Source organism: Schistocerca piceifrons, chromosome 4 (genome assembly GCF_021461385.2).
Source record: "Schistocerca piceifrons isolate TAMUIC-IGC-003096 chromosome 4, iqSchPice1.1, whole genome shotgun sequence".
Lineage (NCBI taxonomy): Eukaryota > Metazoa > Arthropoda > Insecta > Orthoptera > Acrididae > Schistocerca > Schistocerca piceifrons.
Window position 1 is genome coordinate 613,162,445 of NC_060141.1, and position 25,861 is coordinate 613,188,305.

A 25,861-nucleotide genomic window follows, 5' to 3' on the forward strand; every position below is an offset into this window, starting at 1 on the left:
TGCAACCCTATTGTTTAGTGTTACGCTTGGCTGCCTGTCTCACCTAAACTGTTGTTAGAGTTTCCTTCCCAGGCAGACCCTTGGAACACTTCTGAGCACCACTGTTTGTTGTTTGTGATTGTCATTTTATTTGGTAGCAGGTACTGTGCCAGGTCTTCAGCTGTGTATTAATATTGTCTGTTTTATGTTTACTATATGGCATTCAGCCGAACTTCATAACAACTTTAAGATTAGGCCTTCAGCCGTTTTTCTTTTAAAATTCTTGTTGCTCTGTATTTACGCTTTGCCGGCCGTGGTGGCCGAGCGGTTCTAGGCGCTACAGTCTGGAACCAAGCGACCGCTACGGTCGCAGGTTCGAATCCTGCCTCAGGCATGGGTGTGTGTGATGTCCTTAGGTTTGTTAGGTTTAAGTAGATCTAAGTTCTAGCGGACTGATGACCTCAGCAGTTAAGTCCCATAGTGCTCAGAGCCATTTGAACCATTTAGGCTTTCAGTCGCGTTTGTTTCAGAATCTGTGGCTTTAATATGTAAATTCTTGTCTGTAATGTTTCTCTTTAATTATCTTGAATTTTTGAAACAGCCTTCAGCCGTGTTCTGTAAATGTTTATCTTAAGGTTGTCTAATTATTGTTGAGTAATTGTTTGGGCCTTCAGCCGACAAGATACTTCAAGTTTTCTTAAGATGTTTTCTGTTTTACTGTGTAAAAGCTTATCTTTAAAGCATCTCTTTCATTACGTAAAAAGAAACGTTTTTTATTGGGCTTTCATCCGAATAATTAATTTGAATTTTCCGTAATATGCCTTTAGCCGAGAGGATATTGTAATTTTACTTAAATAAGGCCTTCAGCCGTTACCCAAAATCCTGATGTTTTAGAAGGAATCATTTAAACTTATTTTGGAGAAATTATTTGGGCCCTCAGCCGTGAATTGATCTTTGTTGTTTTAAAGAGAAAACGGTGCTTTGATTCGAGCAATAAAGTTGTGTGTTCTTGTATGACTAATAGTAATTTACCTTGGCTCCTTTCCACAACCTGATCCGCTCTGTCCTGCAAAACCAGAATTTCAAAACGATTTGGCCAGTACACAATCTAATTTATTGATTTCTGTGTAAACTGGAGGTGGAGAGGAGAAGAAAGGATTATTGCTGTCAGCTGCATCGGGAGATTACACGAAATCAGTGGCGGTGAGTGAAAATGTATACAGGACTGGGATTCGAACTTGGGACCTTCTGCTTACTACGCAGGTGCGTTAACCATTGCGCCTCCGGGATTCAGTGTTGACGCAACTGCGAGGACTATCTCGCCTCGTCTCAAGGCCGATTCACATTCTCAACGAGCGCCACCTATTCGCAGTCCCTGTCCATTTCCTCCGTGTTCGATACTCTGAGATTCCCATAGGAGGTAAGACGTGTTTGTACATCCGCACATATTTATTGACTTCTGCTTCATTTCATCGCCTTCTTTTGGACGAAAACGGAATATACGAGTATAGCCTGACATAACGCAGAATTATTTTTCTGATCAGTCGATCAATATTCGGACCACACGAGATTTGTGAATGATACAACAGAATTTTTACCAGGTTTTGCTCTAGCCTTAAAACATCTACATCTCGTTCTTCTCCAGAAACCTGGAAGATTTTGTGTGAAACATTCATGGATGGGCAGAATAGGAAATGATTTTAATTCTAATCATGCTCAAGGATCGCTATGTTGCAGTTGGTCGAGATACGAAGTACACTACCTGATAAAGAGTAACCGGGCACCTAGTGGTGGGCAGTGCCTTCATGATGCATTGATCTTTGCTGCGGACACCTTCAATAAGATGTATGTCTGGGGAGGATTGGCAGTCCGTTTTTCCTCAAGAATCGATCCAGAGAAGGTAGTAATAATGGACGTTGGGGTCTGGAAGAAGTCAGTGCTCTAGCTCATCCCAAGTAAACCATTGGGTTCCGATATGGACTTCGGACAAGTCAGTCCATTTCAGGTATGTTATTGTCCACAAACCACTGCATCACAGGTGCTGCTCTATAACAGAGTGCATTGTAATGCCGATAAAAGCAATTATCGTTTCCGAACTATTACTATGAGCGGTACACAATGGTGTGAAATGAGTTCATATCACTCCACATTTGGTATTTCCTTAAGAGCAACAATAGGAACGCCGGCCGAAGTGGCCGTGCGGTTAAAGGCGCTGCAGTCTGGAACCGCAAGAGCGCTACGGTCGCAGGTTAGAATCCTGCCTCGGGCATGGATGTTTGTGACGTCGTTAGGTTTAACTAGTTCTAAGTTCTAGGGGACTAATGACCTCAGCAGTTGAGTCCCATAGTGCTCAGAGCCATTTGAACCATTTTTTGAACAATAGGAACAACACCCTGAACTACGAAAACCACATCCCTACCTTAACATAATCTCCTCTGTACTTCACTGTTGGCGCTGCACATGATGGCAGGTAACGTTCTCCAGACATTCGCCAGACGGCCAAACCGCATCATCGCATTACTACAGAGTACAGTGTGGTTCAGTAACCCAAATCACTCGTTTCCAGTCATCGACATTCCAGCGGCGTATCTTTTTATTACATCTCAAGCGTTGTCTGGCATTCACTAGAGAAGTGTGTGGCTTCTCTACTGAGAAACACGGTGCTCCCTGCCTCCTTTTATACTAGCGGGTTCGCCTCACGTAGTACCTACTGATCAGTTCCACATTAAATAGGTGAGTCCGGACACATTTGATCGGATGGCATATGAAGATCTAAACGCTTAGACTAATGGACATCACTGCATATTCCAGGCTTTAACTATACTGAAATGTACTTAGCGAAATGTAGCATTTGTACATAAAACAGTATCTTTACTGTACCATAAACTAGGACTGTTGATATTTTTAATAATATCTGGCATCCGATATATCGATATTTGAAACTGTCAGTAACCGCTCTCGATAAATCGAAAGAAAGAATCGATGTATCAACAGTAAAAGAATCGACGTACCTGCCTATAAAAATAGCGGTTGCACATTGTAAATATACTACCAGTTTTAGATCTTTATATGTAAGTATTAATTTATTGTTACATATTCTGTACACCAATAACTAGCGGCCTGCCTATCCCCCTCAGAGCAATAACTGAAAGGAAAAACATTGCGCTTTCACCCTTATCGATAACCACTTTGCTAACAATGGTAACTGCATGTAAGTGGCACAATAAACGGTGGCCGATGCGTCCGTCGTTCGGTTTCGCCACACATTGGATTTGTCCGGAGCATTTCATGATGAATTGCCTGTTTTCTCATTTCCACCAATGCCAGCGACCTCGAAGCTGTTGTGTCAAAATTGCGTGGTGAAGCTAAACGTTGCAGTTTCTGTTGGTAGCGCCGGGCGCCAATTACAACAGCATTTCCCCTCACAGGTATCCACCCACTGCAAAGACGAATTTTGTCATTTAGATTTTTCTCCACAATTTTCAACAGAAGAATGATGATGAAGAGCACACTAGTTGCATTAAAAATTGTTTTTTTGACGCAATTGCTGTGTTATTTCTTAACATCGGAAATACTGTTATTCCATTTACACTGCCACCCACCAGTGCAATCCGACTTCTTCTTTCCTGCCACATATACTTGCTCCATACAGTAAAGAGAAAGACTAGGTGTGATGAAAACTCAAGTGAAAGTAAAATTATGTTCTGCTACAATTTTAAAAGAAGACCTTCAAATAATTATCGAAAATTTTGAGAAACATCTAATAAGTAATAAAAATATCGGCACTCGATATGCCATTTTGATATCGATATATCGATGGATGAATTATCGTCAATATATACCGTTATTTTTCTGAAAATATATCGATATATCAATATTTTATCAACAGCCCTACCATAAAATATTTTTATTTTCTGATGGAAACATATTTTAAAAAGACTTATAGAGCAAATAATAATATTTTCAAAATTTAGTTCGTATATTAGAATCGGACTTCAAATACTGTATGATTATTGTACAGGACGATATTTTTACACTTGCTCTGCCTCATTTACTTGGCTGTGAAAGAGTAGGGATCGCAGGAGGTTTTTGTGTTTCCAACACTAAACACTAGCCACCTGCTTGCCTACCGGATCGCGACAGTGCACAAGCTGTAATGTTAAATGTCGCGCAGCCGTCTCGTCATTAGCATGAGGAATGCGCACGTACTGCGAGTTATTGGCGATGCGCAGCAGGGGCTGACGTTACCACACAGGAATGGGAAAGATGTTTTCAAAACCATCACTCTGAGAATTAAGCCTTGCGGAATGACGGTCGGATATGAACACTGACTGCAACTCCTTGTAATATGAGTAAATCGTTGCAGCACAATTGTGGAGAAACATTACCTTTCAGTATACACCCAGAGGTACGAGTAAAGTAAACACAATAAATATACCACATGTCGCAAATTCAGGAAAAGAAACATGAGTAAAAATTTGCGCAGCGATAAAGCAATTTGCAAAGAGATAAACGAACGAAAACTATTCCGATACAGTAATGACTGATATATGCGTTTTGGAAGGCTGTTGTTGTGTGACTCCCAAAAAAGTGAAGATTTTAGTATAAAACTGTGTTCAAAATATACGGAATATTAACAGAAGTATCATATTGTGTTTATCTAATTCCTTAGTAATTTGTATGTATTTTAAAATGATTTTAATTGTGATGTACCTCCTTTCAGTTTATAATTATTAATTTTCACCGATATGGCGGTGAGCGTTAGGTAAGTTCTTTTATGCAAAGGAGTCCTTCGTAAGCGCAAGACTACTTTCGCTGGGAGGTAGTTGGCGATGATCATTTGCGAGATAATGGCAGCCTAAGATGTCTTTCGAGTTCCACAGAACTCGCTCGTAAAAGCAGCACCCTTTTTTTTTAAGGAACTGGCACTGTGGGTGACAATAGAAAACAATGCTAATCTCGACAATATGTTGTTTTCTTGTTGGGATCATGTCTTTAAATAGGATGCAGGAGGCGAATTTTTGGCAGCAGCCAACACAAAGGCTCGCATCGTGGAGGTAGTACCAAACACAATGGACCTCACGTTAGGCGCCAGACTGGCCAGTCACTCAGAGGAACATTTGGAGCAAACACAGGTCGAGACGTTTTACGTCCGTGGGGCTAAAATTAGCTCCTTTATTTACGCTCTCTACGGATGAACCAATGAGCGTTAGTCTGTATCTACACAGTCCTCTAGACACCATTCTAAAAGCCACACGATATTAATGTCGTAGCCTTTATCTAGACTGAGGCCTGTGTTAACCGATGAAACTCGTTGATCGATATAAGTACATTTCCATCCGCCACCCCGTTATTTCATTAACCTGTATAATATCCTAAATAAATAGAATACTGTTGTTGATAATTCTTCCGGGTTATATGGCCGTGATCCATGGAAAACTTCTATTCCTAAGGTTTCGTCCAATACTACGTTGGACCTCCTAAGAGGTATGGCTGGTCCTGTTGAGTCCTGCCGACTGACCAGTCGGGCGTCGGAGAGCGGCCTAAATACCGAGGAAAGTGGGCGTGGTCTAGCTTGCGCATAGTAGCAGAGAGAAAACTAGTCAAAGATAAAATGTAACTATCGATAATAGTCCGTCATAGATAAAAATCACTTATCGATTCTGTAACGCCACTGTCCATATCTCGCTTAATTTCAAGGCCGAAGCTTTTCTATTAAAATTATCTTCATGTTTATAAATTTCAATAGCCTCCCTATACAGTCGTGGATAACAGTTCGTGGTAGCACTTAAAACTGTAGTTTCATAAAACTTAACTACATGGTCACCGGACTGAAGTACATGTTCCGCAAAGGCCGATTTATCTATTTTACCCAGAGACTTTTATGCTCCTTTACCCTCGTATTCACACTTCTTTTCTTAGTACCAATGTAGACCTTGCCACAGGCACACGGAATTTTATACACACCACTAGATGATAAAGGTGGCCTTCTATCTTTTACAGAACGAAGTGCTTGTCCTATTTTTCTGGTAGGTTTGAATACCGGTTTCACTTTATGTTTGAGCAATTCTTATGTGAGGGATTCACGTCATTTCATTGAGAAAATTGAAGGTCTAACCTTGGCTCCTGAAGACATTTTGGTCAGTTTTGATATTGTATCTCTGTTTACTATGATTCCGGTCAATGAAGTTATGGTTTACATAATAGAATTTTTCCCTGGAGATCTGACCGCTCTGTTTAGACACTGTCTCACATCTAGCCAGTTTCAGTGGGATGAGGAGTTCTATGAGCAAGTGGATGGTGTTGCCATGGGTAACCCGTTGAGCCCTGCGATTGCCAATTTTTACATGGAGAAATCTGAACAAGTAGCGTTGAATAAAGCAAATATGAAACCATGTTGTTGGTATCGTTATGTAAACGACACATTCGTGGTTTGGACACACGGTAAAAAGGCCTTAGACGAATTCTTTGATTATCTTATAGCATAAACCCTAAAATTCAGTTTACCATTGAAGAGGAAAAAGACCAGGCTATTTCGTTTCTCGATGCGTTGGTCATGAGACAGACCGATGACAGTCTAAAACATAAAGTGTTTCGGAAGAGCACACATACTGATAGATACTTACATAAGAACTCCAGTCATCACCCACAACAAAAAAGAGGTGTAATCAAAAATTTAGTGGACGGGGCAAAACTGATTTGTACGCCAGAACATCTGGATACGGAACTCAATCATCTGAAACAGGCCTTCGAAAAGAATGGGTACTCAAACAAAGAAATTAATAGAGTTTTAAGACCTAATTACAGCGGGCCAAAGGACAAGGATGGTACACAACAATGAAAGAACACTGTGTCTTTACCTTTCATTAGTAAGGTTACAGATCGAATCGGCAAAATTTTGCTGAAACATAAAGTGAAACCGGTATTCAAACCTACCAGAAAAATAGGACAAGCACTTCGTTCTGTTAAAGATAGAAGGCCACCATTATCATCTAGCGGTGTGTATAAAATTCCGTGTACCTGTGGCAAGGTCTATCTTGGTACTACGAAAAGAAGTGTGAATACGAGGGTAAAGGAGCATAAAAGTCTTTGCCGACTGGGTAAAATAGATAAATCGGCCGTTGCGGAACATGCACTTTAGTCCGGTGACCATGTAGTTAAGTTTTATTAAACTACAGTTTTAAGTGCTACCACGAACTATTATCCACGACTGTATAGGGAGGCTATTGAAATTTATAAACATGAAGATAATTTTAATAGAAAAGAAGAAACCTTGAAATTAAGCGAGATATTGACAGTGGCGATACAGAATCGATAAGTGATTTTTATCTATGACGGACTATTATCGATAGTTACATTTTATCTTTGACTAGTTTTCTCTCTGCTACTATGCGCAAGCTAGACCACGCTCACTTTCCTCGGTATTTAGGCCGCTCTCCGACGCCCGACTGGTCAGTCGGCAGGACTCAACAGGACCAGCCATACCTCTGAGGATGTCCAACGTAGTATTGGACGAAACGTTAGGAATAGAAGTATTCCATGGACCACGGCCATATAACCCGGAAGAATTATCAACAACAGTACCATCCGCTCGTGAAAGCTTTCATTGTATAAATAGAATACTGCTTCATTCCTCAGAGAATTATTTTATGGACTGATGAATGTCACCTCTCTTCCGCGTTATCTCTCAACCTACAACTCGTAAATTGGTCCAGCCACGTAACAATTAATTTGCGCACGAGATGCGACATTGACAAAGTAGACTTTACCAGCGAACCAGGAAATATTTCCTTTATTATAATTATAGTCACGAACCACAAGTGTTTATCAAGTAGGTGATGTGGACTGATAAACACTTGTGATCCGTGACTGGAATTGTAATAAAATAATATGAATAATTTGTGCCTCTGTGGGTAATGGATGACTCACCCTACAGATGGAGTAGGAGACTGCTGAACACCGACTACAGCTTCTAGAGTCGACGTATTATTCTTATTACTCTAGATGGTTTCTAACAAGCGTCTCAGACGTAGGATCTCCAGAAGACCTGTGATTTATTTGTTGACAATGAATCGTGGCAGATTGATGTTGATATTGGCATGTAACTGAGGACAGCAAAATAGAACTACCTGAATACGAGCACTACAAGTCGACAAGACATCCCACGGATTTTCAAAGACACAAAAATTGTGAAACCAGTTATTAACGTTTACCAGGAAACCTACAAACTTCCTTAGTGCACCTGTTGTAAATGCAAAGTAAAAAGCAGGTAGTACTCACATTTGTCATTCTTTTTTTAAAAGACGTATCCTTCGTTTCGGATGATGCACCGAGACATCGCGTGTAAAACACATGATTGCTCTACACACAACTTATAACCTTTCCCATCGCTCAAAACACACATCACAAAGACTACACCTACATACATACTCCGCAAGTCACAACTTGGTGCAAGGCGGAGGGCACCTTGTACCAATACTAGTGATTTCCTTTCCTGTACCTCTCGCAAAATGTAGCGGAGGAAAACCGACTGTCTGTATACTTCCGTAGCAGCCCTGATTCTCTTGTCTTCACAGTCCTTACGCGACACGTATGTTGGTTGCAGTAGGATCCCACTGCAATCTGTCTTACCTCCCCCCCCCCCCTCCCCCCCTCTGAACTGCTACGGTGTCATCATTTAATCCGACCTGGTAGATATCCCAAACGATCGAGCAGTACTCAAGAATGCGTCGCGCTGGTGTTCTAAACGCGACCTTCTTTATAGATGAACTGCACTTTCCTAAAATTTTGCAAATATACCGAAGCAGACCATTCGCTTTCCCTACTACCACTCTTACATGCTCGTTTCACTTTGTGTAGCTTTGCAACGTTAAGTCAAGCAGGTGCATTCAAAATACCATTCCAGGTATTGTTGTCATGCAAAAATATCTCATGAAGTACGCAAGATAGCTACGGTATATTCCAGGTTAAGAGACGCTAAACATAGCATTTTACGAAATACTACACATAAGCGAAGTGACGTGGGCTACCGCTTTGCCATCTGCAGCGAGCTGTAGTAGTCGCAAGTGCCGGAGTTCAAATGGCTCTGAGCACTATGGGACTTAACACCTGAGGTCATCAGCCCCCTAGACTTAGAACTACTTAAACCTTACTAAGTTAAGGACATCACACACATCCATGCCCGAGGTAGGATTCGAACCTGCGACCGTAGCAGCAGCGCGGTTCCCGACTGAAGCGCCTAGAACCGCTCGGCCACAGCGACCGGCTATGAGTTACAGGTTGAGAGATAATGGGGAGGAGAGGTGACATTCATCAGTCCATAGAATAATTCTCTGAGGAATTTCGGCCCTCCAAATGGCTCAAATGGCTCTGAGCACTATGGGACTTAAGATCTGACGTACTTATAACTACTTAAACCTAACTAACCTAACGACATCCATGCTCCAGGCAGTATTCGATCCTGCGACCGTAGTAGCAGCGCGTTCCGGGCTAAAGCACCTAGAACCGCTCGGCCACAGCGGCCGAGTGCCGGAGTGAAACTCCTCCAGTCCCCGTAAGTCCGCTTGAGTCAATTCCCAGGAATTACCATTTTCAGAGTTGTTTTTTTGCAGCCAAATAGCAGTGGCTCAAGTAATTCGCGTATTATAGCGTACTCTAGATTTAATAAAGATAGAGACACTGTAGGACAGCCGTGGTCCTTGGCTGTGCTCTGCGTGACCCATGTTACAGCAGACTTCCTTCTTTTTGTTCGAGAAGCTTCCGGCGGCACCCACACTGTTGCCTTCCCCTGTATATACTGTATATCATTACACATTGCGCTGGGAAAGGCCTCAATGACTTATGGTAAAATGTGCATATTCAATTATATCATCGAGCTAACGAATAAATATTACAGTTTATTTATTCGCTACCGAAAAAATTATTCTAACACGTATTACTACGAGCGAGTGCTGAAAAGTAATGCCTCCGACATGTGTGAAAACTCTTAAAGCATTCAAATAAAACAAACTTTATGAATATTCTACATTTTTATTCCTTCTACATCTTTATTCTTCATGTTTACAGATTTACTTTTGAAAATATTTCTCCTAATGAGAGACCAGTTTGTTGATACCGTCACGGAACCAAAACATCACCTCTGCTTGCTCCGCTTGATCACTATCAAAGTAGTCCTCGGAGGTGTTTTTTATGTTTTGGAAACAGGTGAAAATCGGATAGGGAAAAGTCGGGACTGTATGGAGGGTGATAGATGAGAGTGAACCCAAGGCGCCGGATTGTTACAGATGTCACAGCGCTTTCATGTGGTGTCGCATTTTCATGCTGAGGGAGAGAGTGCTGTATGAGTGCACGAACTCTTCGAATTCAGAGCTCGATTACAGCACGCTGTTTCTCACGCATTTATATACCGGGTGATCAAAAAGTCAGTATAAATTTGATAACTGAATAAATCACGGAATAATGTAGATAGAGAGGTACAAATTGACACACATGCTTGGAATGACATGGGGTTTTATTAGAACCAAAAAAAATACAAAAGTTCACAAAATGTCCGACAGATGGCGCTTCATCTGATCAGAATAGCTATAATTAGCATACCAAAGCAAGACAAAGCAAAGATGATGTTCTTTACAGGAAATGCTCAATATGTCCACCATCATTCCTCAATAATAGCTGTAGTCAAGAAATAATGTTGTGAACAGCACTGTAAAGCATGTCCGGAGTTATGGTGAGGCATTGGCGTCGGATGTTGTCTTTCAGCATCCCTAGAGATGTCGGTCGATCACGATCACGATACACTTGCGACTTCAGGTAACCCCAAAGCCAATAATCGCACGGACTGAGGTCTGCGGACCTGGGAAGCCAAGCATGACGAAAGTGGCGGCTGAGCACACGATCATCACCAAACGACGCGCGCAAGAGATCTTTCACGCGTCTAGCAATTTTTTTTTGGTTCTAATAAAACCCCATGTCATTCCAAGCATGTGTGTCAATTTTTACCTCTCTATCTACATTATTCCGTGGTTTATTCAGTTTTCAAATTTATACTGACTTTTTGATCACCCGGTTCATACGTTACGTACCGCCTTGCTACACGCTAGAATTCCGAGACCTTTAGATGCAGATGGTTGCATCTTACATCAGCGAAGCGGGAAAGTCGACCGGGTAGTATGCATGATATTGAGAACAGTGTACAAAACTGGGAGGCATTACTTTTCGCCACGCCCTCGTATGTTACTACCACATAAGAGTTATTTACATTCTTACGAAATAACGAACGCACATTGGAAGTAGTTTCTATTCCATGCATGCACTTCCCGAACCAACATTAATCCATGAAAACACAAAAAACTGTATTTTTGCCAGAGTAAAGTTATAAAGACTACCAATACTCGTTAAGAATATTACCGCTGCAATACTTTTGTGACATCGTAGCAGTCGTAGCTGTGAGATTCGGAAAAAGCGATAGGGATGTGAGCTCGGTGGAGCGGTATCGTGGTGGCACTAATCAGACACTTTAAGATGTAGAGTCACTGACACACTGAGGCTAGTCACAAGAGTGAGGTTAAATGACAGTCCTCATGATACTCGGGGATATGAGAATTATTTATAACCGCAAGTTTTGCTACCAGAAGGACTGTCAGTGGCTTTGGTGGACACCAGTGACTGTCATGCACTCGGAGAAATAGGGCTGCAATCCGATACAAATGACAACCTGGCATGGCTGCCGCTTCTGGAACTCTGTATAAAGGTGGGATGTACACTTACAGGCAGTTATTGGTTTGGAATTATCTACGTGGTTTGATAAGAACTACATGCTGAATAACGTGTTGGCCCACCTTTAGAACGCAATGCGTCAGCGATTATGTCTATCATGGATTCGACTGGATCTTGGTACGTTCCCGGACACAGGGGGCACCAGATGTCAAAGCAAGAGGTCACGCAGCCCGCATAAACTATGGGTCTGTAGTTCTTGGGCGAGAAGCTCGAGACCGGTAGCGACCTAGAAGTGTTCTATGACTTTCAGTTCAGGCTAATTTGGTAGTCCCAATATCAAACAAATATAGCACGATTCTGGCCTTGACCGCTACGGTCGCAGGTTCGAATCCTGCCTCGGGCATGGATGTGTGTGATGTCCTTAGGTTAGTTCGGTTTAAGTAGTTCTAAGTTCTAGTGGACTGATGACCTCCGCTGTTAAGTACCATAATGCTCACAGCCATTTGAACCATTTTGATTCTGGCCTTTCAACACGGTCACCTAACATGCTGGAAGATGTCAAAGGCGTCGGGGCGGACATCAAAGGAATTCAGGTGGTTCGCAGTAGCGTTCCCACAAGCTACAGCTATCTAGTGCCTTCGTTTACTACCATATGTCTGACGGAAACCCAAATGATTGTGCCCCATAGTATAATACCGCCACATCGGCCTGCATTTTTAGCGTTGTTTCGGGCAGCCTTTCCCCATTATGACCGCGTATCCCGAAACGATCATCGACCCAGTGTAAGGAGAAACTTTATTTATTCGGCCAGGTAACTTGTTTCCATTAATCCACCGTCCAATGATGTTGGTCCCGTGCCCACTTCAGTCGTAATTGACAGCGTAGTTGGGTCGACACAGAAACACGTATGTGTCATCTGCTGCTGAGCCCCATGTTTAACAATGTGCGCTGAGCGATGTGCTCTGAAGCATGCATGCACCAGGATGTATGACGTCAGGTCTGCCATAAATTACAACGTATGCTGCTTGACGCAGGAGCAATCCTCCAATCCTTCCTCTCTCCTGTTCGAAATCTGTGATGAGGCATGGAGCTTGAACGAATCCATTTCCGCATCGCTGTCTAGCGACAATACCAAGTATGGCTCGTAACCGGTTGTCATTGTCCCTGCTGGCGAGCGATTTATTGCACTGTGGTACAGCTACCTGTTATTACAACCATCGCTAGTCATCGGTATAATCGTTCAACAGGCAGCGCTCCGTTGCTCTTAAACGATTCAGATAAGCTCAAGCTGCCATTTGCAGACTGTCAGCGAGAGACGCCTACGAGGCAGGCATCCCGGCAGACGCCGCGCAGCCGGCAGCGCGTGGCTGGATTAACCTCGTGTGTGCGGTCAGGGCAGACCGGCAATTAATTACCTCTATGGCTGCTGCCGCAACTAGCGGCAAAACTGTGTTCCTTTTCGCACTCAACTCTATTTACGACAGTTCGGCAAGTACGCGTGGTTGCATGGGACTAACTTCCCACCTCCTGCACGGAACACACGCGTAGTCTTAGGCTACGGGCACACATTCGTGATTTTCATATAGCGCGAAGCCCTGGGAAATTCAGTCATGTGATTCGGAGTAAGTTACGACAACATTTACTGTGTGCAGTTAGCACCAACTAATCTGACGGAAAAAAATCGCAACACCAAGGAATTGTGCGACATACACGAAGGTTCGTAAGCGTGTTTCTACGCCTGAAAGCTGATGTGTATTCAGATTTTGTGTCAGTCGAATAAGAGTGGTGCTAGTAGCACCATTATAAGATGCAAATAAGTTTCGCATTAAATACACGCTGGAGCGCTGTGAGCGATAGTTACCTTTGAAATTGAATGTGCTGAGTTGATGTAACGCAAGAATGCCATTAAGACGACAAAGACGCCATTACCCACAGCTCACTGAGTTCGAATGAGATCCTGTAATAGGGCTACGAGAAACTGGATGTTCCTTCCACGATATTTCTGAAAGACTTGGCAGGAATTTAACCACTGTACGTGATTGCTGGCAACGCTGGTCACGAGAAGGTACGGTCGCAAGAAGACCGGACCACATGGCACTACCGAGAGGAAAGACCATCGTGTTCAACGTACGGCTCTGGCGTATCGTACTGCATCTGTAGCAGCAGTCTGAGCAGCAGTTGGCACCACTGTGACCAAACTAACTGTTACAAATCGGTTACTTCAAGGGTAGATCCGTGCCAGACGCCCTGTACCGTACATCCAACTGACCCAAACCACCGGCATTTTTGGCTTCAGAGGTGTCAGGCGAGTAATCAGTGGAAGGTAGGTTGGAGGAATGCTGTATTTCCTGACGAAAGGTGGTTCTCCCTCGGTGCCAGTGATGGGCGTGTAATGGTTAGAAGGAGACTAGTTGAAAGCCTGCAACCACCTCGTCTACGTGCTAGACACTCTGGGTCTACATCTGGAGTTACGGTCTGGGTGCGATGCCGTCAGAGAGCAGGAACAGTGTCGTCGTTGTCTCACGCACCCTGAATGAAGATTTGTATATATATACACGAAGACAGTAACTTGTTCTCGAAAGAACAGTTACTGTTGAAGACCGTGCAGCTTTTTCCTGGAATAAATGATGACTAACTGAAAACCTCAGCTCCCGACAGGTATTGTTGGTATACCTCGATGTGGACAGCTGAAAATGTGTGCCCCGACCGGGACTCGAACCCGGGATCTCCTGCTTACATGGCAGACGCTCTAACCATCTGAGCCACCGAGGACACAGATGAATAGCGCGACTGCAGGGACTTATCCCTTGCACGCTTCCCGTGAGACTCACATTCCCAACTGTCCACAATTCTATATATGTATTGTACCTTATAGAGGGCCATGTAAGCAGGGGAAAAAAATCTAAAGGTCCCTGGTTCGATCCTGGGTTTCGGCATGCGTTCTTTTTGAAGCTGACGCCAATGGAATTGCTCTGCCTTTGTATAAAAAAATAAAAAAATAAAGATGGTTAGAGCGTCTGCCATGTAAGCAGGAGATCCCGGGTTCGAGTCCCGTTGGGGGCACACATTTTCAGCTGTCCACATCGAGGTATACCAACAATACCTGTCGGCAGCTGAGGTTTTCAGTTAGTCATCATTTATTCCAGGGAAAAGCTGCACGGTCATCAACAGTAACTGTTCTTTCGAGAACAAGTAACTGTCTTCGTATATATAGTTAAAAGGCTACCCAGCCATTGACCTTCGTCTGTGCGAATGCGCACAGGTTGCCCAAACTCTTACGGGAATCGCCAAAGCGTGCGCGAGTAATGAGTGGTTGGGCAAATGTCTATAAGGTACAATACATATATAGAATTGTGGACAGTTGGGTATGTGAGTCTCACGGGAAGCGTGCAAGGGATAAGTCCCTGCAGTCGCGCTATTCATCTGTGTCCTTGGTGGCTCAGATGGTTAGAGCGTCTGCCACGTAAGCAGGAGATCCCGGGTTCGAGTCCCGGTCGGGGCACACATTTTCAGCTGTCCACATCGAGGTATACCAACAATACCTGTTGGCAGAAGATTTGTATGTCGATGTGGTGATTAGACTTGTTGCACAGCTATTCATGAACAGCATTTCAGGGTAGGCTTTCCAACAGGATAACACTCGCCCATATATCGCTGTTGAAACCCAACATGCCTTATAGAGTGCTGACACGTCCCTTAGCCTGTTCGATTGCCAGGTCTGTCTCCAGTCGAGCAAACATGGGACATCATCGGATGACAACTCCAGTGTCATCCACAGGAATGTGGGGAAAAAACCGCAAATTGGCATTCGTAAGAAGAAGAACAACAACACCAAAAATGCAACAGGAGCGTAATATGTAAGAAATTGTCCACGCAACCTGTAAGTACAGTTCAAAACATTACTACTTAATAGGAAACACCAACCACCAGAACTGTTTATAAACTATAGGCACAGTGAAAAAAATGTAAATTAAATAGCTAACATATGTACATATTCCAGGCCACTGATGATGCCTTGCAGAAAATAAAGGCGAAACGCGTATGGCACTAAAATTGTGTTTTATTCAGTTGCTGTCAGACGGTCCATAAGTAAAAATTATCAATATACCGTAATACTTCTGAGTAGGTTACGAAGTAGTTGGTGTTATGAAAGACAACAAAAGCTAATATCCCACAAAAACATGACATAAGTAAAAAAATCTTTAACTCTAGGCTGTCAATACGTCGGTGTTATGCAGAAATTGCATCTGACATATTGTTTAACAAATGGAGGATTTTCTATCGTCCAAGTGATGTTAATGTGAAAGTGGCCGATATTAGGCATGGCTAACGGAGTGGCATGGTAGGCGATCTGGCGTGTGGCGTGGAACAAGGCTGCACCTGGCTTCCAGCTTCAGCTGGAACACACACAGTCTGGTGGTGCACCACCCACCGGACACTACACGTAAATGAGTGCATTTCTCGTCACTGCCACATGAATGCAGTGGGCTCCAGCCATGTCTGTGCTACTTCCAGCTTACAAACGTTTCTGCTTTGGTTGAGTGACTGTGTCTACATCCAGCAGAATGACTTAAGATCACTGTAGTGCTGAATACTGCAATAGGAACGTTCGAGATTGCAAATAAAATAACAAGTACAGTAATTGAAATTCATTTAATTAATTTGTGGAAGAGAAAGAAGATATAAAACTAAACAGAAGTATGTGACGCAATATTGTATAAAACAGCTCTGCAAATATTTATATTGTTTGTTTTTTGATGTAATATCAGATTCTTGTGGTATGTTACTAAATACATATGTTGTTCTGCCAACACAATGGTCCACTGTCGCTGCAATAAACAACCAAATTAAGAAGGCAGCATGCGCAAATTTCGAAAGCGAAGAAAAGTTTTTTTTTAATTATAAATTCACTGCTAACTAGAGAATATCATCTTTTAAGAATGCAGGATATGACAACCTGTCCCACATTGTTGGTGACAACAAGATTCGACACCCTGAACAAGTTTTTGCAATCCAGCACTTACAACGTAACGTACTGAATCGCACTGTGCAGACTGATGAATGTCACTTCTCCTCAGAATTACCTCCCAACCTATAACTCCATCGTCCATAAAAATACAAACACACTACTCTGTTACTGCTACTGCGAATAGGATATAGAAAGTAATCAGTATTCGAAAACAATTTCTTATCCGAAAATTAGTTAATGAAAGCACATTTCAAAGTTCAGTTGAATAAAAATGTAAAAGTTACAACCAGTACTATAGTGGCCACAAGGTTAGAAGTCTGTACAGGACAGTCTGTTTCAGGAACGTTATTGTCCACAAACCATTAGCTTACATATGCTGCTTCATGACAAAGTGCATTGATATGCTGAATATGCTGATACAATCATCGTATTCGATGTGTTTCTCTTCTGTACACAGTACAGAATACTGTGAAATGAGTTGACGTCCTAACGAATTCAGCGTTTTCTTAACCACTAACGACCATAAACTCCTCCAAGAGCCCCCCCCCCCCCCCACCTCAACCTATAACAATCTCCTCACTATTTCGCTATTGGCCTTACAGATCACGGCAGGTAACGTTCCCCAGGCATTTGGCAAACCCAAACCGTTCTAACGGTTTGCCACAGAGTATAGCGTGACTCGGCACTCCTAATCACGCGTTTCCAGTAATCCACCGTCCAGCAGCATCGCTCTTTTGACCACTTTAAGCGTTGCTTAACATTGACTGCAGCAAAGTGTGGCTTTTGAGCAGCTGCTCGGCCACTGTACCCCATTGTTTTTAACTCTTTACGCAGACTAATTGTGTTAGATTGACTGCTGGTAGCACACTGGACTCACGACTTATTTCTTCCGTTGATTTCATGAGGTTTATTACAACCATCCTCCGAAATGCTCATCAGTACATGAGGCCTGCCTGACCTTGGGCTGGCTACGGTTGTTCCTTCGCGTTTCCAGTTCACGATCACATCACCAATAGTCGATTTGGGTAACTTTAGAAGGGCTGAAACGTCTATGACGGATTTTTTACTCGCGTGACGTCCACTACTAGTCCGCGTTCGAAATCACTGAGCTCTCTCGACTGACCCATTCTGCTGTTACTGCTTCCTACTGACAACACAGTGCTCCCTCCCTCCTTTTATAATGGCGGGTCCGCCTCTCGTGGTATCTGGTGGTCGATTCAGAATTACATAGGGGTGTCCGGTTACTTCTGATCAGGTAGTGAGCTTAACGCCCTTGTAACCTCGCGTTACGTGCCTAATTCGCAGTGGAAATGGAAATGAGCGTTTGGCGTCATTGGCCAGGAGGCCCCTTGCGGGGCAGGTCCAGCCGCCTCGGTGCAGGTCTTATTACATTCGACGCCACATTGGGCGACCTGCGCGCCGGATGGCGATGAAATGATGATGAAGACAAGACAACACCCAGTCCTTGAGCGGAGGAAAATCTCCGACCCAGCCCGGAATCGAACCCGGGCCCGTAGGACGGCAATCCGTCACGCTGACCACTCAGCTATCGGGGCGCACAATTCGCAGTAATGCAGTGCGTTCTCGCGACGTGCCAGTGGTGGTGATTATCTTGTGACGCAATAAGCAGCACTGGAAAAGGAAAACAGTTTCTCTAAATGCGAACATTTTAGATTAGTGCTTGAATAATAATAACAAAACCACCAGCTGTATTTGAATCCATCGTCGTTTATTCTTTTTAAAACATGCTACCAGTTTCAACCCCAAATGGCGTCATCTTCAGACCCCAAGCGTAAAGTGCCATCCACGTGCAATGAAAAGAATCGTATGCAGCGGGCCAAAATTATCTGGATTCCGTACCTTCCGTGACAATAACAAGCCCAACTTGGTCACAGACTGCATACGATTTTGGTCAATGCACACGAAAAAGGTTGTGGATGGCAGATTACACTTGGGACCTGAATGTGACATCATTTGGTGTCGAAACCGGTAGCACGTTTTAAACAGAATAAATAACGTTGGATTCAAATACAGCCGATAGTTTTGTTATCGCTATTCAAGTACCTCGTCTCCGGCTGCAGCCGCGCAGTGTAGCCGCGCGGTCTGAGGCGTCTTGTCACGGTCCCAGCGGCTCCCCACGTCAGGGGTTCGAGTCCTCCCTCGGGCATGGGTGTGTGTGTGTGTGTTGTCCTTGGGGTAAGTTAATTTAAGTTAGATTATGTAGTGCGTAATCTTAGGGACCGATGACCTCAGTTTGGTCCCATAAGACCTTACGACAAATTTCCAAATTTTTTTTTCCGGCTGCAGTCCCACTTGCCTTGATGGATTACCAAGTATTTTAGGTTAAGCTTGACCGTGTCCATTGTGAATGTCAAAGGAAAATACATACTACAACAATCATTTACATCTGCTGCTATTCCCACTACGTGTTTCAGAGGATTACACATTTCTGTCAGGTGAATTTACAGGGTGTCCCATTCAAACCTCCCTGATTTCAAGGGCCCAGGAGAGTGAAACCACAGTAGACGTGACAATGAAAAATGCACCACATTGTAGAGCATCTCAAAGAATTTATATTGCCGTATCAGAAGTGCCAAGTATCGTCGCCAGAGTGCAGCATGGTCGCATGAAGTGAAAATGGCGACTCCATAGCAGCGCGCGCAAGCAGTAGTGCGGTTTTCAGAAACCAAATCGCCGATTACTGTGTAAAGATATAATCTTCTTGTGTATGAATGTCATCCACCTGATGTGAAAACAATTAAGGAATGGTACAGGAAGTTTCTGGCAACAGGAAGTGTTCTGAAACATTCTGGCGGTGCACGTTACGGAGTTTCAGAAGAGACAGTGGAGGACATGAGACAAACGTTTCTCAAAAGCCCTCGTAAGTCAATATGTGAAGCATCTAGACAACTAGATGTACCTCGATCAACACTGCATCGTGTAGTTCACCAGCGTCTTCGTATGTGTGCTTACAAAGTGCAAATTCTGCAACATCTGACGCCGAACGACAAACCACGCCGACATCAATTTGCTGCGGATATGCTGCAACGTATTGATACGAATGCCAGCTTCCTGGAAAGATGTTTATTCTCAGATGAGGCAACCTATCATCTATCAGGAAGGGTTAATAGGCACAATGTTCGGACTTGGGGTTCGCAAAATCTGCACGTTGTCATTGAGCATGTTCCTGATAGCCCTAAACTAAACGTTTGGTGCGGGCTAATGCACGACAGGATTGTTGGACCGTTCTTCTTTGCACAACAAACAGTGAATGGGTCAGTGTATCTGGACATGTTGGAGCAGTTTGTGTACCCTCAGATACAAGACTTGCAACCCAACATCATTTTTCAAGACGGAGCTCCGCCGAGTTGCCAACGGCTGTTCGCAAGTTCCTGGATAGGAAATTTCCAAATCGTTGGATCAGACACGGAGGACCCATTGCCTGGCCACCACATTCACCCGACATCACGCCGCTTGATTTCTTCATGTGGGGATTCGTGAAGGACCCCGTGTATGCGACCAAAGTGGACGATATTCCTACGTTGCGACGTCGTATAACTAATGCGATTGGTACAACAACAGAGGAAATGTTACAAAGTACTTGGCTAGAGATTGAATATAGACTCGATATTCTTCGTGCTACAAATGGTTCACATGTAAAGGTGTACTGATGATAAATAAATAAATTCTTTGAGATTATAATGTGGTGCATTTTTCATTGTATCTACTGTGGTATTTTTTTCTGGGTCTTTGAAATCAGGGAGGTTTGAGTGGGACATCCTGTATATCAAAGGAACTGCTTCAGCTTTTTCTTAAAAACAACAATACTAGATGAGACCTCGTGTTGCGATTACGGTGAGATGACAGGTACTCCATCTCTAATGCGAGTTGCTGAGGGGCATGCGCGATGAGAAGCCCACGAAATGGTGTTCGGCTGCCACGTAATTTGCCAGGTGGCAAACACGCTACCAGGCCGTAAGAGCCGGAGTGGAGGTACCATCAGAAGATCAGTTCCGTCAGATATTTTAGGAAGCGGCAGAAAGTGTGACGTGCGCGATGTTTGCCCGCGCAGCACGAGAGGAGCTAGCAGAGCGTGCGAAGTGGGTAGCGACGATCAAGGCGTAGGTCGCAATGTCGCGATCAAAGCTTTTGTGCCTGTGCGCGGTGTATTTCCGCCGCACTGCACGAAACAATCCTCAGGATAAGGCGGTATATTTTCATCACAATCCAGGAAACAAGACTTAGGGTAAGGAACACGAGTATCATGGCGCTTTATGACTTATATTAAGTTTCGAGCAGAGCTGGCCGCTGAGGCCGAGCGGCTCTAGGCGCTTCAGTTTGCAACCGCGCTGCTGCTACGGTCACAGGTTCGAATCCTGCCTCCGGCATGGATGTGTGTGATGTCCTTAGGTTAGTTAGGTTTAAGTAGTTCTAAGTTCTAGGGGAGTGATGACCTCAGATGTTAAGTCCCATAGTGCTTAGAGCCATTTGAACCATTTCGAACAGAAAACTTACGTAATGTGTATCCTATTCTTCCGTTGTTCATGTTGTGGTCCTCAGTCCGAAAACTTTTGTTGCAGCTCTCCACTTTAATCTACCCTCCGCGAGCCACTTGATTTCTCCATAACTGCTGCAAACTATCTCCGCTTGTACCTAGTCACAGTATAATTTTTGTCACGATTAGCTCTTGCAAGGGTCTGGGGCAACGCCGAAGTATCAGACTGGAGGTGAACAAAAATATGCAAACACCAAAAACACAACATATTACCACGCCTCATACGATGTAGGAAATCCGATGTCATTCAAAACAGCTTCCAGCCGTCTCGGCATGGCTAAATACAGTTCCTCTGTGAATTTCAAGAGAATCTCATACCTTACTTCCTGCAGAATAGTGGCAACTTCAGGTAACGGTGATGAAGGCAGATGGACATCATGGAGGTAGATGGAGATCTCGCACCCTTATCTCCAAAATATACCACGAAGACTGAATAAATTCAGATCTGGTGACTGTGATGGATATGAGAGATACGACAATTAGTCCTCGTGCTCACGGAACTAGTCCTGAACGAAGCGAGTTGTGTCAGTAGGGGTCCCTTCGTCTTAGAACACAGCTTCACTACTGAGGAACAAAAATATTGTATCATGGGATGAACCTGATCTGCCAAAATAATCACATAATCCTCGGCAGTAGTGCCATCTTGGAGTGACTGTGGGGCCCACGGCATACAACGGTAAGGCTGCCCATTTCATCGCCGAACCCCCATCATGTTTCGCTCTTGGGACGTAAACTCGTCTAGATGTTGGAAACTGTGAAACAAGACCAAACGGTTTACTGTTAACTAGAGAACCTCGTCCTTTAAGACCGCGAGGTATCACATGGTCCATGGTCCATGTTTTATGGCTTTGGCAACACGCTGTAATGTTACGGGCATTTGCATAACTCATGAATAGCTTTGGAATTCCACCTCGCCCTCCAATTTCCCACTTATGGAGCTCACTTTGTGTTGTTTTGATGCTGACAGGGTTCTCTAATGTGACATTCACTTCTGCATTAACTTTTACAACGTCGTCCTCTTCAAGGACGGTCTGTCATGATCATTCAACACACGCTTTCTTCCGCGTTGGGACTTAGCGGGTGTTTTTTTTCCGAGTTGTCCTGTATACGGTTTAAATCTTCGATGTGGTGTCTCTTGAAACACCAAACATTACGGCACCCATGGTTACGAAAGCACTCGCCATATGAACACCAACAGTTTGCTCATGCCCCAGTTCACTTACCTCCGAGATAATGCCCTCACGACTACACAGAACACTGTTCTGGCAACGACTGATACTTGCAACGTATTGAGGACATTCCACAGGTGCCGTTCGTGCCCAAATAAAATGGCGCAACTTGTGGGATTGCGTAGCATCTGCATTTATTCTCAAGCATGTATTTCGCTCGACGTTTCCCCTGTATCTCTCATCACCTATTTATCTGCTTCTTCTATTCTTTTTATAGTACTTTCTTCAAGTTTTCTTCCCTTACAAAGCCTATCTATATATTCCTTCCACCTTTCAACCTTCCCTTGGTTGTTTAGTACTGGCTTGTCACCTGAACTCTCGATATTCACATAGCTGCTTCTACACTCCTGGAAATTGAAATAAGAACACCGTGAATTCATTGTCCCAGGAAGGGGAAACTTTATTGACACATTCCTGGGGTCAGATACATCACATGATCACACTGACAGAACCACAGGCACATAGACACAGGCAACAGAGCATGCACAATGTCGGCACTAGTACAGTGTATATCCACCTTTCGCAGCAATGCAGGCTGCTATTCTCCCATGGAGACGATCGTAGAGATGCTGGATGTAGTCCTGTGGAACGGCTTGCCATGCCATTTCCACCTGGCGCCTCAGTTGGACCAGCGTTCGTGCTGGACGTGCAGACCGCGTGAGACGACGCTTCATCCAGTCCCAAACATGCTCAATGGGGGACAGATCCGGAGATCTTGCTGGCCAGGGTAGTTGACTTACACCTTCTAGAGCACGTTGGGTGGCACGGGATACATGCGAACGTGCATTGTCCTGTTGGAACAGCAAGTTCCCTTGCCGGTCTAGGAATGGTAGAACGATGGGTTCGATGACGGTTTGGATGTACCGTGCACTATTCAGTGTCCCCTCGACGATCACCAGTGGTGTACGGCCAGTGTAGGAGATCGCTCCCCACACTGTGATGCCGGGTGTTGGCCCTGTGTGCCTCGGTCATATGCAGTCCCGATTGTGGCGCTCACCTGCAAGGCGCCAAACACGCATACGACCATCATTGGCACCAAGGCAGAAGCGACTCTCATCGCTGAAGACAACACGTCTCCATTCGTCCCTCCATTCACGCCTGTCGCGACACCACTGGAGGCGGGCTGCACGATGTTGGGGCGTGAGCGGAAGACGGCCTAACGGTGTGCGGGACCGTAGCCCAGTTTCATGGAGACGGTTGCGAATGGTCCTCGCCGATACCCCAGGAGCAACAGTGTCCCTAATTTGCTGGGAAGTGGCGGTGCGGTCCCCTACGGCACTGCGTAGGATCCTACGGTCTTGGCGTGCATCCGTGCGTCGCTGCGGTCCGGTCCCAGGTCGACGGGCACGTGCACCTTCCGCTGACCACTGGCGACAACATCGATGTACTGTGGAGACCTCACGCCCCACGTGTTGAGCAATTCGGCGGTACGTCCACCCGGCCTCCCGCATGCCCACTGTACGCCCTCGCTCAAAGTCCGTCAACTGCACATACAGTTCATGTCCACGCTGTCGCGGCATGCTACCAGTGTTAAAGACTGCGGTGGAGCTCCGTATGCCACGGCAAACTGGCTGACACTGACGGCGGCGGTGCACAAATGCTGCGCAGCTAGCGCCATTCGACGGCCAACACCGCGGTTCCTGGTGTGTCCGCTGTGCCGTGCGTGTGATCATTGCTTGTACAGCCCTCTCGCAGTGTCCGGAGCAAGTATGGTGTGTCTGACACACCGGTGTCAATGTGTTCTTTTTTCCATTTCCAGGAGTGTATTTTCTCCATAGGTCTCTTTAATTTTCCCGTAGGCGGCGTCTATTCTATAGTCATTCCTGCTGTGCCCTTTTGCACTTCATGTCTATACCTTTTCAGCTCTGTGTGTTCCCTTTCTCCTCCACCACTTGTGGTTTTCACCTTTCGTCAATTCAGTATCTCCTATATTATCCGAGGACTTCGACCAGGCGTTTTTTGCCTCTGCGGCATTCACTACAGCATCTCTCAAGTCTTGTCTATGATGATGCTTTCACTAAACTGTTAAGGGGAGGTTTACTACCTTTTCGTTCAAAATATCGATTTTTTAAAATTGCATTTTTGGATCCATAAAAGTGTTCGGAATCCTCCATGAAACGGTTTTTCCGAATACGGAACGGAAATGTTTCTTATTCGCGGTTGAACAAAAAAAATGCACCTACCTGAAACCGGCCTTTTTCACGCACCAGTTATTTTTTTTCGGAGGACGAGTTATTGTACCGGTGCTTGGAAGGAAACACACAAAATTCAAATGAAAGTTTGAACGCGTGTGTTTGGAAGTTAGCCCCCAAGCATTTGCATTCTGGTGCGAAGACTGTAGAGATAGCGACGTTCCTGGCAGTGAGCAGCTTCAACGAAGGGTATTCAGCAATTCTGAAGACCATGACAACGATGGACGTCACCCTGGGACTCTATTCGACACAGTTCACCAAGCATTCGGATGACCACCGGATTCAAGCGGCAGAAAACCGCTAGTCACCGGCCGTACGACCGGCTCTGGAGCTGCGCAGGATGCCCCAGATCTAGCAAAACGCCTCGGAAGGAAGGACTAGTTTATGGATACGGAATAGCAGATTGAACGTACGTTGCATAATATTGCATTTATATGTAGTCAAAACTTCAAACGCGTTTTTCTCTAAATTACTTTCTTTTTATCGAGCGGTGTGGTAGGTAACTTCAAATTTTCTGAACCGATTGGCATGATTCTTTGTTTCCGACGAAGCTAACTAAATTGTCTAGGAGTTGTACCACTTTTGTTCCGATTCATCAACTATAAGTATTTTTACTTGGCCGACGAAGTCGAAAAATCGATGAAAAAACCCTATTTTTCTTCAAATGGAAACCATTTTGTTTCATATGGTCCGAATAACTTAAGCGACGTACAAGTCCTAAAGAATCTTAGATACTTGGCTAACGTCAACTCAATTTTGATTTCAGACGAGCCGTTTGACCTGTGACATATTGCGCGTGGAGGTCTACATCGAAATTTTGTTTCGTCCTGACGGCACTTCCGCCTTTGCTCTTCGACATTTCCGGTCTAAAAAATTTCAGTTTGTAGAGAAAATATCAATAAATATTTTGACCAAATTTGACATTGATATCTGTAACACATCCCGAGAAAAAAATTCTCAAAGAACATGCTTTTTTCGGGCCAAACATAGTAAACCTCCCCTTAATGTGGGGTATATAAAACTAATTTTCCATACGGTAATGTTTACATTGGAACTACCAACAGAAGTGTCAATACACCGCTGAAGGAACGTAAAAGTCTTTGCTTACTAGCGAAAGTAGAAAAATCAGCTGCGGCAGAGCATGCTCTTCAATTAGGGAATGAGTCAAGTTTTCCAATCCAAAATTTTGTCTACAATGACGAATTACTATCCACGACTATAC

General features: G+C 44.2%; 1 protein-coding gene and 2 non-coding genes across 4 annotated transcripts in view; 1 reads left to right on the plus strand and 2 right to left on the minus strand.

Moving 5' to 3' along the window:
• LOC124796367 (protein cycle) overlaps window positions 1-25,861 on the minus strand; it is a 946,497-nt gene that overhangs the window by 321,115 nt on the left and 599,521 nt on the right. The window lies entirely within an intron of this gene.
• Window positions 14,393-14,466, minus strand: Trnat-ugu. Its single transcript has one exon. It is a non-coding gene; the product is annotated as a tRNA-Thr (tRNA).
• Trnat-cgu lies at window positions 15,123-15,196 on the plus strand. Its single transcript has one exon. It is a non-coding gene; the product is annotated as a tRNA-Thr (tRNA).